Below are 12314 nucleotides of genomic sequence, written 5' to 3'. Positions count from 1 at the left end.
TACCCGGATCTACACCCAGTAGAGAATCTGTGGGATCATCTCGATCAGGCTGTACGCGCCATGGGTCCTCATGGTAACGCAGGTGGCCATGCCACTGGATGTCGCCATGCCTCCCTATCGCTGTCGGTACCTTCCACAGAAGCGGTCCGCGAGGCAAAAGGTGGTTATTTATACTTTCGGCAGGTGATCATACTAAGGGTGTGGCTGGACAGTAAAGCACCAGAATTAAGAAAGTAACTATGATGAAACTTCCTGGCAGATTAAAACTGTGTGCCGGACCGAGACTCGAACTCGGGTCCTTTGCCTTTCGCGGGCAAATGCTCTACCAACTGAGCTACCCAAGCACGACTCACGCCCCGTCCTCACACCTTTACTTCTGCCAGTACCTCGTCTCCTACCTTCCAAACTTTACAGAAGCTCTCCTGCGAACCTTGCAGAACTAGCACTCCTGAAGGAAAGAATATTGGGGAGACATGGCTTAGCCGCAACCTGGGGGATATTTCCACAATGAAGCCATGTCTCCGCAATATCCTTTCTTTCAGGAGTACTAGTTGTGCAAGGTTCGCAGGAGAGCTTCTGTAAAGTTTGGAAGGTAGGAGACGAGGTACTGGCAGAAGTGAAAGCTGTGAGGACCGGGCGTGAGTCGTGCTTGGGTAGCTCAGTTGGTAGAGCACTTGCCCGCGAAAGGCAAAGGTCCCGAGTTCGAGTCTCGGTTCTGCACACAGTTTTAATCTGCCAGGAAGTTTCATATCAGCGCACACTCCGCTGCAGAGTGAAAATCTCATTCTGGCAACTATGATGAAGTTTAGCAGTGACCGAAATATAATTGGTAGAAAATTTTTTATCAAAAACATTTCTGGTAAGCCATGAGAAGTGAAAAAATAGAAAAAGCGTCATCCAGACATTTCAAAACAACGACATTTATTTGCAGCTGAAAACACACTGGTGAGTCAAAATAATACGACCACCTTCTTAATAGCGTGTCAGTCACCCTTTGTAACACAATACACCAGTGATTCTGCGTGGCAGAGATTCCACGAGTCTTTCGTAATTTTGCGGAGGTGTGAGGCATCAGATGTCTACGCATAGTTCACGCAGTTCCTACAAATTATGGGCCAATGGTTTTTGGGTGCAGAGCTTGTGCTCGACAGTCTCAGTATGTTCCACTGGGTTCATGAATGGTAAATTTGATGGCCAAGACCTCAACGTGAGTTCGCTGTCATGCTAGTCAAAACACTGTAGCACGATTATGGCCTTGTGACATGGGCAGATATCCTGTTAAAAGACGCCATCGCCGTCGTGGAAGACCTCAAGCATGAAGCGACGCAGGTTGTCTGCAATATTGCTTCAAATGGTTCAAATGGCTCTGAACACTATGGGACTTAACTGCTGAGGTCATCAGTCCCCTAGAACTTAGAACTACTTAAACCTAACTAACCTGAGGACATCACACACATCCATGCCCGAGGCAGGATTCGAACCTGCGACCGTAGTGGTGGCGCAGTTCCAGACTGTAGCGCCTAGAACCCCTCGGCCACACCGTCTACGGCTCACGTAGTCTACAGCCGTTACGGTGCCTTCGATTTAAGCCAAGCTGATTGCTCCTTGTAGGGTCAATGCTGCCGACACCAGCTTGTAGCTAAAAAGCTCCATTAAACGTGGGTTCACAAATAAACCGTTGTCGCGGTATCGCATTAATTCAAGTTGGGAAGCAACTGCGAAGGACCATGGATACCGCGGTGTTTACGTTGGTATCTCAAGGTTTGGGATCGACTATCGCTTTGTTTACGCATGCGCAACTACTCCCCTTTCCGGCCTCGCAGTCAGTTACGACCGTGAAGGCACCATGGACAGAGATTACACCAATGAAGAGTACGCTTACATGCACTTCATGTATGGCAAAGCGAATGGCAGTACTATGGAGGTTGCACGACTGTATGAGGACGTTTTTCCTCTCCGCAGGCAGCCCGACAGGCGTACATTTAGCCGGTGACATCGGCGCATTAGAGAAACCGGGAGTTTCGCAAACTATGTACGAGAAGGACGACCCAGATCCATGACACCCGATGTTGAGGAAAGGATGTTACGCATTGTACACAAACGTCCGAGTATTTCAACTAGGAGGACTGCTACCCAAGAGCGTGTCTTGAGTCATAGCAGTGTGTGGCGTATTTTACACCTCTCCAAGAGCGAATTTCTGCCAATGGGTGCAACAACAGTGTATCCTGAATCCGCTGTTTCTAAGCAGTATTCTGTTCACTGGATTTACCCGTGACGGTATTTTTAACTACCATAACTGTCACATTTGGGCCGATGTCAATCGTAATGCAACACACGTATCACATCAGCAGCATTATTCGTTGAATGTCTGGACATGACTAATCGGAGACTGCATAATTGGACCACACTTCTTATCAAAGAGACTAACCGGACAGCAGTACATGAGGTTTCTGAGGACTGTACTTCCAGATGTGAGTGATGATGGCCGGCCGCGGTGGCCGTGCGGTTCTAGACGCTTCAGTCCGGAACCGCGAGACTGCTACGGTCGCAGGTTCGAATCCTCCCTCGGGCATGGATGTGTGTGATATCCTTAGGTTAGTTAGGTTTAAGTAGTTCTAAGTTCTAGGGGACTGATGACATCAGATGTTAAGTCCCATAGTTATCAGAGCCATTTGAACCATTTTTTGAGTGATGATGTTCCATTGAACCAACGACTGACCATTTGGTTCATGCTTGACGGATCTCCTCATTTACGAGCGCCGGCTTAACTCGGATGAATGGTGAACATTGGACAGGTACAGGAGGTCCCCGGATTTAAATCTCATGGATCTCTGTGTGTGGTTCATGTCAAAACCCTGATCTATGCTACCGAGGTCAACTCTATTGAGGAATTACACTGGAGTACTGAAACAGCATTCCAGCATTTACAGAATTCCCCAGGACTGCCTGAAAGAGATTCGCAACTCATTTCAGAGACGAATTCAGTGTTGCATTAAGACGCATGGACAATATTTCGAACACCTACTTTAACGTTTAGAGACGCCGTGTGTTCCTAGACATTGATTAACTGCAAACGGAAAATGTGTTGTATCTCTACAACGGTTGAATCGTGACCCATGTTTATTGGAGATTTTTAGCTACTTTTGACCGTACTTTCCATGTGTGAATTATTGACCATCACTTCTGAAACACTGTTTCAGATAAATGTGGGTATTTCAGATGTTATGGTCAAGAATCCACACATGGAAAGTCCAGGCCAAAAGTAACTGAAGAACAGACACCGTATATACACTCCTGGAAATTGAAATAAGAACACCGTGAATTCATTGTCCCAGGAAGGGGAAACTTTATTGACACATTCCTGGGGTCAGATACATCACATGATCACACTGACAGAACCACAGGCACATAGACACAGGCAACAGAGCATGCACAATGTCGGCACTAGTACAGTGTATATCCACCTTTTGCAGCAATGCAGGCTGCTATTCTCCCATGGAGACGATCGTAGAGATGCTGGATGTAGTCCTGTGGAATGGCTTGCCATGCCATTTCCACCTGGCGCCTCAGTTGAACCAGCGTTCGTGCTGGACGTGCAGACCGCGTGAGACGACGCTTCATCCAGTCCCAAACATGCTCAATGGGGGACAGATCCGGAGATCTTGCTGGCCAGGGTAGTTGACTTACACCTTCTAGAGCACGTTGGGTGGCACGGGATACATGCGGACGTGCATTGTCCTGTTGGAACAGCAAGTTCCCTTGCCGGTCTAGGAATGGTAGAACGATGGGTTCGATGACGGTTTGGATGTACCGTGCACTATTCAGTGTCCCCTCGACGATCACCAGTGGTGTACGGCCAGTGTAGGAGATCGCTCCCCACACCATGATGCCGGGTGTTGGCCCTGTGTGCCTCGGTCGTATGCAGTCCTGATTGTGGCGCTCACCTGCACGGCGCCAAACACGCATACTACCATCATTGGCACCAAGGCAGAAGCGACTCTCATCGCTGAAGACGACACGTCTCCATTCGTCCCTCCATTCACGCCTGTCGTGACACCACTGGAGGCGGGCTGCACGATGTTGGGGCGTGGGCGGAAGACGACCTAACTGTGCGGGACCGTAGCCCAGCTTCATGGAGACGGTTACGAATGGTCCTCGCCGATACCCCAGGAGCAACAGTGTCCCTAATTTGCTGAGAAGTGGCGGTGCAGTCCCCTACGGCACTGCGTAGGATCCTACGGTCTTGGCGTGCATCCGTGCGTCGCTGCGGTCCGGTCCCAGGTCGACGGGCACGTGCACCTTCCGCCGACCACTGGCGACAACATCGATATACTGTGGAGACCTCACGCCCCACGTGTTGAGCAATTCGGCGGTACGTCCACCCGGCCTCCCGCATGCCCACTATACGCCCTCGCTCAAAGTCCGTCAACTGCACATACGGTTCACGTCCACGCTGTCGCGGCATGCTACCAGTGTTAAAGACTGCAATGGAGCTCCGTATGCCACGGCAAACTGGCTGACACTGACGGCGGCGGTGCACAAATGCTGCGCAGCTAGCGCCATTCGACGGCCAACACCGCGGTTCCTGGTGTGTCCGCTGTGCCGTGCGTGTGATCATTGCTTGTACAGCCCTCTCGCAGTGTCCGGAGCAAGTATGGTGGGTCTGACACACCGGTGTCAATGTGTTCTTTTTTCCATTTCCAGGAGTGTATATGGTTTCAGTCCTTTCGCACATAAAATAATTAATTGACTTCCATAGTCCCGTTATTGTGATTTATAATCGTTCCTGGAGGAAACGATGTGTATACTGTAAATGAAAAGTTAGAATGGAGTGCCAAGGAGAGGCTGGAATCCGGATACCTGCCTTTCGCGGCCAGTGCACAGTTCCACCCGAGCATGGCTCAGGATGGGCTTTATACCAGCGTGGCAGTGTCCATGTACTGTTCCAGAGAAACGGGAGGAACTTGCGGCAAGTTGAACTTCAGACTTGATCAGTGAGACGTCATCCGTTACCAGAATTGATCACACGTTGTCTGTGAAAGCTATTTGTACGTAACCGAACTCCATTCAGGCATATGGCTATATCCTGTCGAATATAATTTCAAAGGGACTGATTTGATGCAAAGAATCTCAGGCTAGCGAAGAAATGAGCGATTAGATGTTCCATTGTGCAAAATAATTTTTGCAATAGACTTTTATTATGAGACCGATGACCTCGCTGTCTGGTCTCCTCCCCCAAACAATCCAATCCAACCAACTTTTATTATGGATTAATAACCTTTCAATAATGAGGCCGTTTCACACAGAAAACACGCTCAGTTGCTAATACCTTTGGAAAATGTTCTGCTATTGAATTTTCTGTAATTGGCGTGTTCACAATCCCGTCTTATGGTACTATTTTACCAGAATTCCTTATTTTCCAACCGCCTAATATTTCTATCAGATTGTTCTTAGTGATCAACACTGCAACCCTTGCAAATCATTCCAGCAAGAGGATTATTTCGTGGTGCTTATTATGGATGAGCGGCGTTCTTTTAGTTGACATTTGCTACTGTTTCGCAAACAGTACGAGGAAGCACAGATAAATATCTCGAAAATGGAAAAAGTGATTGAAGACGTGAGGCACCGCACAGCTGGTCCTTTTCTCCAAGAAAAACAAATGTTTACATGTAATAAGAATTGCAGCGATTGGTTCACTTAAATAAACTATAAGTTTGGCTAAGGCCACTTCATTGGTCAGAGAAAGATATAGATAGATAGAGAGAGAGAAGCGAGTTTTTTTGTGTAGAGTAGTAGGATGAACGTTACTGGGTTAAACAAATAGAGGAGAGCTAAGGGAAGTCGACTAGTGTGTTCTAAGGAGCATCTTTATCTGTCGGTGCTCTGAATTCAATAAGAAACACTGAAAGAAATCATTTCATCCTGGGCTTCACCTCCTCCTTCATCATCAGCTTCCCCTGAATCTCAGACTTTGACTCAGTCACTGCTAAGTGCCGCCGCCAAAGCTGATGTATGAAGGGACTTGGAGACATTTCGGGCCAATTTTGCTTTGCCATTGGCGTAAGTTGTTGGTTCCGCCAGTGACCGATTTCGCAGCCACTTCATTGTTCACCTACAATACAACAGTGAGACCTAGCTTCAACAGCGAGACGAGGTGTAGGAAAACGACAGTAATTGTGTAACACTACTATCACTTCAAGCTTCACTTTGAGGACTTGTATTTAGAATAAGTGAACAGCCTTTTTTTAGTTCCACTAATGTAACGTATTCACCTCTGCAGTACTACCTGTTTTCAGTTAACATTACGACAATCATTGGGCACAGGACAGTTACAATTACGAGGTTAATCTCAAAAGTAAGGTCTCCTATTTTTTTATAAGCACAGAGACCTGTTTATTTCTACAATGGTTTACACCAGTTTACAGATTGAACATTTAGCTATTTTTCGACATAATCAGCATTTCTATCGATGCATTTTTGTAGACTCTGTGGCAGTTTTTGTATGCCCATGTCATACCAGCTCGCCGCCATGCTGTTCAGAAAGTTATGAACCTCTTCTTTTACCTTGGCGTCGGAGCTGAATCGCTTTCCAGCCAAATATCCCGCCAAATGCTCTTTTAACCAGTCCAGAAAGTTGTCCTGTTCGGCTGCAAGACGGTGAAGAAATGCGCGGGAAGGATCAACTCGTTGCCGCATGTGGTCTTCAGTGAGCATGCATGGCACCCACCGTACGCACACCTGCCGGTGGTTCAATGTTTCCGTTAAAATTCTGAAAGCGGTGCTTCGGAAAACCTCAGGAACCAACCTGCAGAGATCATCCAGGGTGATCCGCCGATCTTCACGCATGCTTTGCTCAACCTTCAACACTGTCTCCTCAGAAACTGACAGTCTCCCGCTCCTTTGTTCGTCATGAATTTCGGTGCGACCAGGTACAAGCTCTCTACACCACTTACGAACATTTTTTACATCCATGCACGACTAACCATACACTTCCGTCAATTGGCGATGGATTTCAATCGGCGCAGAGCCCTTTGCGTTCAAAAACCGAATAACTGCGCGCAATTAGCACTTGGCGGTAACATCCAACGGGATCTCCATTCTCAACGGCTGCCAAGCCAAGACTGAGTGCCTCAGCGCGGCGTGCGCATGTTTACACACAGCGCGTTCAGCACTCTTCATAACAGTGTGACCAACTGCCACACAAACAGAGTACTGTACTTATAAAAAAATAGGAGACCTTACTTTTGCCGGCCGGTGTGGCCGTGCGGTTAAAGGCGCTTCAGTCTGGAACCGCGTGACCGCTACGGTCGCAGGTTTGAATCCTGCCTCGGGCATGGATGTGTGTGATGTCCTTAGGTTAGTTAGGCTTAATTAGATCTAAGTTCTAGGCGACTGATGACCACAGAACTTAAGTCGCATAGTGCTCAGAGCCATTTGAACCATTTGAAGCCTTACTTTTGGGATTACCCTCGTAATTCGCTTGTGCAATAATGAGTACTTTTTCCCCAGACCCGTATGTTAGATATTGTAAGGTCTTATTATATTAATGGTGCCACTGTTTGTCACTTGTTTTGTCAATAATTTTATCAGAAAAAATCAAAGTAATTGTGATTTTTGTCTTATTTAGTAGTAATATATTTTCTTACACATTATTTTCGAGAGGACTCTAATTTTTGCGGCTCCTGCTAGTCTCACAATTCATTAAAATCCGGGTCACCTTGCACTATGACCAGAAATTGAATCCAAGCCCACCTTGTGAAAAATGTGGATTCTGTCATTTAGGTACAGAGGGGGATAATTATATTTATGGCATGATTTAAATGGCATTCAAATGAGTAAAAGCCCAAGGAAAACAAATAATGTGTGAGAGATGGGGAAATATACGTCACACGTGTAGAAAAATATCTTCGATGGAGTCCTGACCCGATCAAAGGAAAATATTCATTATTAATAACACTTTCAATGAAAACAGGCCTGTCTGGCAGTGGCGCGATGCGCCAGGAACATGCAGAAGGGTCTAGAACTCGGTTGCTCCGGTAAAGCTTCTCCATGCCTGGCCGTCTGCAAAGGACGGGCAGTTACCACTTGAAAACGACAGGAACCGGCAGAATTAGCACGAGCTTGAAGTAGCAGTGTAACTGCAACATATCTCTTATTGCTTTATTCGGCCTTCGTTTACCATAGCGTTTTTAATTAACAACTGATGGACGTGAGCTTCGTTATTTCAAATGTAATGCAGTAGTTTCTGCCTCTGTCTTATCGGTTCTGACAGCGTCAGATCGCACGATGCAATAGGCTTCAAAAGCGAACTGCTAATTCTGCAGAAAAAAACACAAACCGGTTGTAGCCGTCATGCACGTCATTCTCTACTGTGAAGGCGACGTGTTCCCACAGTCTTACTCAGGCAACCACGAGTAGCGAAACTCTACCGTACCCTCATTAACAATCTCGTCGGATCTGATAACCATTGCGTTGATCGCCATAAACAAGCAAACAAACAAAGAAGAAACTCGTGTCGTCCGGCAGCGAGCGAGGTGTAGAAAACCTCAGCCCCTCCCTTAGGAGCAACTCAATGCAAATCCGCCTCCGCTTTTCCAGTTTTATATTTCTGTTGTTTCTCTAAATTAAGTCGAACGTGTAATTCTGTCGTTTCTTTGATAAGGTCGCTGTCGATTTCTTTCCCCATTGCGATCTGACTGAGCTAGTGCTCCAACGGTAATTAACTCGACATAAAAAAAATTGTTCAAATGGCTCTGAGCACTATGGGACTAAACTTCTAAGGTCATCAGTCCCCTAGAACTTAGAACTGCTTAAACCTAACTAACCTAAGGATATCACACACATCCATGCCCGAGGCAGGATTCGAACCTGCGACCGTAGCGGTCACGCGGTTCCAGACTGTAGCGCCTAGAACCGCTCGGCCACCCCGGCCGGCATCTCGACATCGACGGCGCGTTTAATACGTAACTTAGCTTAAAGTTCACAACAATTTTAAGGGATCAAATTTATTTAGTGACTTAACTTAGTATTGTTAAGAGCGGCTACATAAGTGCAAAAACCGCTTCATCTCATAAAACTGTAAAATGGAACTAATGCCCATACGTCCGTAACAAATGATTACATAATAGCAAATAGTATAACGTTTACTGGCATGTTAGATTTTGTTATTTGCCTTTGTTGCCGAGACAGGTTCTGATAAATGCTGTATCTGACGAAACACTGCATTACAATTTATTTGCGCTACAGAGGAAAACCTCGGTTGCTCAAAAATAAGTCAATAGATATCTTTGTCCGCATTTACGTCCATACTCCGCAAACTACTGTGAAATATACAGCAAAGGGTACTTCCCAGTGCACCAACTATTCCGACTTCTTCCCTTACCATTCACATAAGGAACACGGGAAGAATGATTGCTTAGACGCGACCGTGCACAATGTAAATAGCCTAATCTGATCATCGTGATCCATAGAGGAGCTATACATAGAGGTTGCAGTAAATCCCTAGATTCATCATTTACACCTGATTCATAAAAACTTCGTCATCATTTAAACTCAATTCTTAAAAATTTTGTAAGTAAACTTCTTCGGCATAGCTTACATCTGTCTTCAAAAATCTACCCGTTCAGTGCTTTCAACATCTCTGTGACGCTCTCCCGCGGGTCAGAGAAACATGTGAACATCCGTGCTGCCTTCTTCTGTCCACGTTCAACATTCAATTTTAATCCTATTCGGTACGGATCCAAAAGAGTTGAGTAATTTTACAGGATGAGTCGCACTAGTTATTTGTAAGCAACCTCCTTTTTAGACTGACTGCATTTCCCCAGAATTCTACCAATAAGCCGAAATCTTCCACCTTCTCTGCCTACGTCTTAGCCTACATTATCGTTCCATTTGATACCCCCACAAAGTGTTATACCCAGGTATTTGTATGAGATAACCGATTCAAAGTGTGAATCGTTGATACTGTAGCCATACGATAGTATGTTTTTAGTTTTGCGAAGTGCACTATTTTAATATGACAAAAATCCGCCTCAGTTGCGAAATGTTACTGGTCTTTACCCAGGTTTCAGCTAGAGTAATCTAGTCTTATTCATAAGCATAAAATAAATACATGCCATTTTCTGCTCCTGAAAAGGGCCAGATTACTCTAGCTGAAACCTGTGTAAAGACCTGTAACATTTCGCATGTGAGGCGGATTTTTGACATATTAATTTATCACAGTTGCTGACAGGGCTGCAACATGTTAAAAATTCTTAGATTGCACTATTTTACATTTCTCAACATTTAAAATAAGCTACCGATCTTCGCAGCACTGTGAAATTTTACCAAGATCCGAATGAATGCTTGTGCAATCTTTTAGAGAATGCTTCATAAATGTATTATCTGCGAAAGTCTAACATTGTTATTAATATTGTCTGCACAACACGAACAGCAAGGCTCCCAACTCACTTCCCTGCGGCACATCTGAAGTTACTTCTGCATGTGTCGACGACTCTCCATCTAAGATGAGACGCTGCTTCTCCGCTACTAAGGTGTCCTCCACCCAGTCACAAATTTTGTTTCGTGCCCCTTATGATCGCACTCATTAATAGCCGCTGGTGTGGTACTGTGTCAAATGCTTTTCAGAAATCACAAAATACTGCATCTCTCTGACTGCCTTAATCCAAGGCTTTCAGGTCCCCATATGAGAAAACTGCGAGTTGAGTTTCAGTGTTTTTGGAATCCACGTTGACTGACATAGAGGAGATAATGCTGTTACCGTTATCTCTTTCCGTTTAGGTCAGAATATTCTCCAATATTTTACAACAAATGGATATCAAGGATACTGAACGGTAGTTCTGTGGATCACTTGTACCAGCATTCTTGTAGATGAATGTGGCCTGTGCTCTCTTTCGACTACTAGACACGGTGTTGTGTTCGAGGGGATTATGGTTAAACGGGGGGGGGGGGGATAATTCAGCCGCAAAGTCGATATAGACTGTGATAGCAATTCCATCGGGCCACATCCACATTTCCATTCGCATTCTTCAGGACACCCTGCTGCGCGTGACAAAGAGTACATAATGTACTAATATTGTTTTCCCCTTCGTATTCCTTTATGGGATGGTAGACGAAAAAAATGATCTCGATATCTTTCCGTATGATCAACGATTTATCTAATTTTAGATCCATGGCCAACCCGCGAGACGTATTTGGAAGGATGTACTACAAAGCCTGACAAAAAAAGGAGAAACGCCCAGAAGACATGGTCGGATCTCAATATAACTTCGTACTTGTCTACACAAACGGTGGGTATGAAATTATGAGAGCTGCAGTTCTCTGTGAAATGTAGCGTGTTTCGTGTTGTTACCAGGCCTGGTAGAGGATATAAAGGGCGTGAACAGCGTCAGATGATGAGTTATCACCGTGAAGGGCATTTAGAAGCCGTGTACATGTGTGAGACATCGTTATCAGCATCTGGCAGAGTTTGAATGGCACTTCATTGTGGGTCTCCATTTGGCTGGTAGATCGAATCGTGCAATATGGAAATTTGCCGGACATTCGGATGGGACAGTGGCCCGATGCTTCACGGCATGGAAACATGGGCCGAAGCACACCCACTCGTTGACAAGGCTCTTTTCGACCACGTTAAGCAAATAGAGGAGAGGTAAGGGGACTAGTATGTTGTAAGGAGCATTTTTATTGGTCGGTGCTCAGAAGATCCAGAGCCCACCAATATGAATTCCATAAGAAACACTAAAAGAAATCACTTCATCCTGGGCTTCACCTTCTCCTTCATCATCAGCTTCATCTGAATCTCAGACTTTCACTCGGTCACTGCTAAGAGAGGAGGTCACAAAACTTCTACCTCGTCCACCCTACAGTCCGGATCTCGCAGCTTCCGACTTCCATCTGCTTTGTTCAAAAGTGGTTCAGATGGCTCTGAGCACTATGGGACTTAACATCTGAGGTCATCAGTCCCCTAGACGTAGAACTACATAAACCTAACTAACCTAAGGTCATCACTCACATCCATGCCCGAGGCAGGATTCGAATCTGCGACCGTAGCAGCAGCACGGTTCCGGACTGAAGCGCCTACCGAGCGAGGTGGCGCAATGGTAGCACACTGGACTCGCATTCGGGAGGACGACGGTTCAATCCCGTCTCCGGCCATCCTGATTTAGGTTTTCCGTGATTTCCCTCAAATCGCTTCCGGCAAATGCCGGGATGGTTCCTTTGAAAGGGCACGGCCGATTTCCTTCCACATCCTTCCCTCACCCGAGCTTGCGCTCCGTCTCTAATGACCTCGTTGTCGACGGGACGTTAAACACTAA

The 12314-nt window shown here is 45.9% G+C and overlaps 1 non-coding gene across 1 annotated transcript; it reads right to left on the bottom strand.

Annotated features, from left to right (window-relative positions):
- Positions 1-270: 270 nt before the first annotated feature.
- On the bottom strand, positions 271-345 carry Trnas-cga (transfer RNA serine (anticodon CGA)). The gene has a single exon. It is a non-coding gene; the product is annotated as a tRNA-Ser (tRNA).
- Positions 346-12314: the final 11969 nt, after the last annotated feature.

This window comes from Schistocerca cancellata, chromosome 3 (assembly GCF_023864275.1).
Source record: "Schistocerca cancellata isolate TAMUIC-IGC-003103 chromosome 3, iqSchCanc2.1, whole genome shotgun sequence".
NCBI lineage: Eukaryota > Metazoa > Arthropoda > Insecta > Orthoptera > Acrididae > Schistocerca > Schistocerca cancellata.
This window is presented reverse-complemented; position numbering and strand designations above follow the sequence as displayed.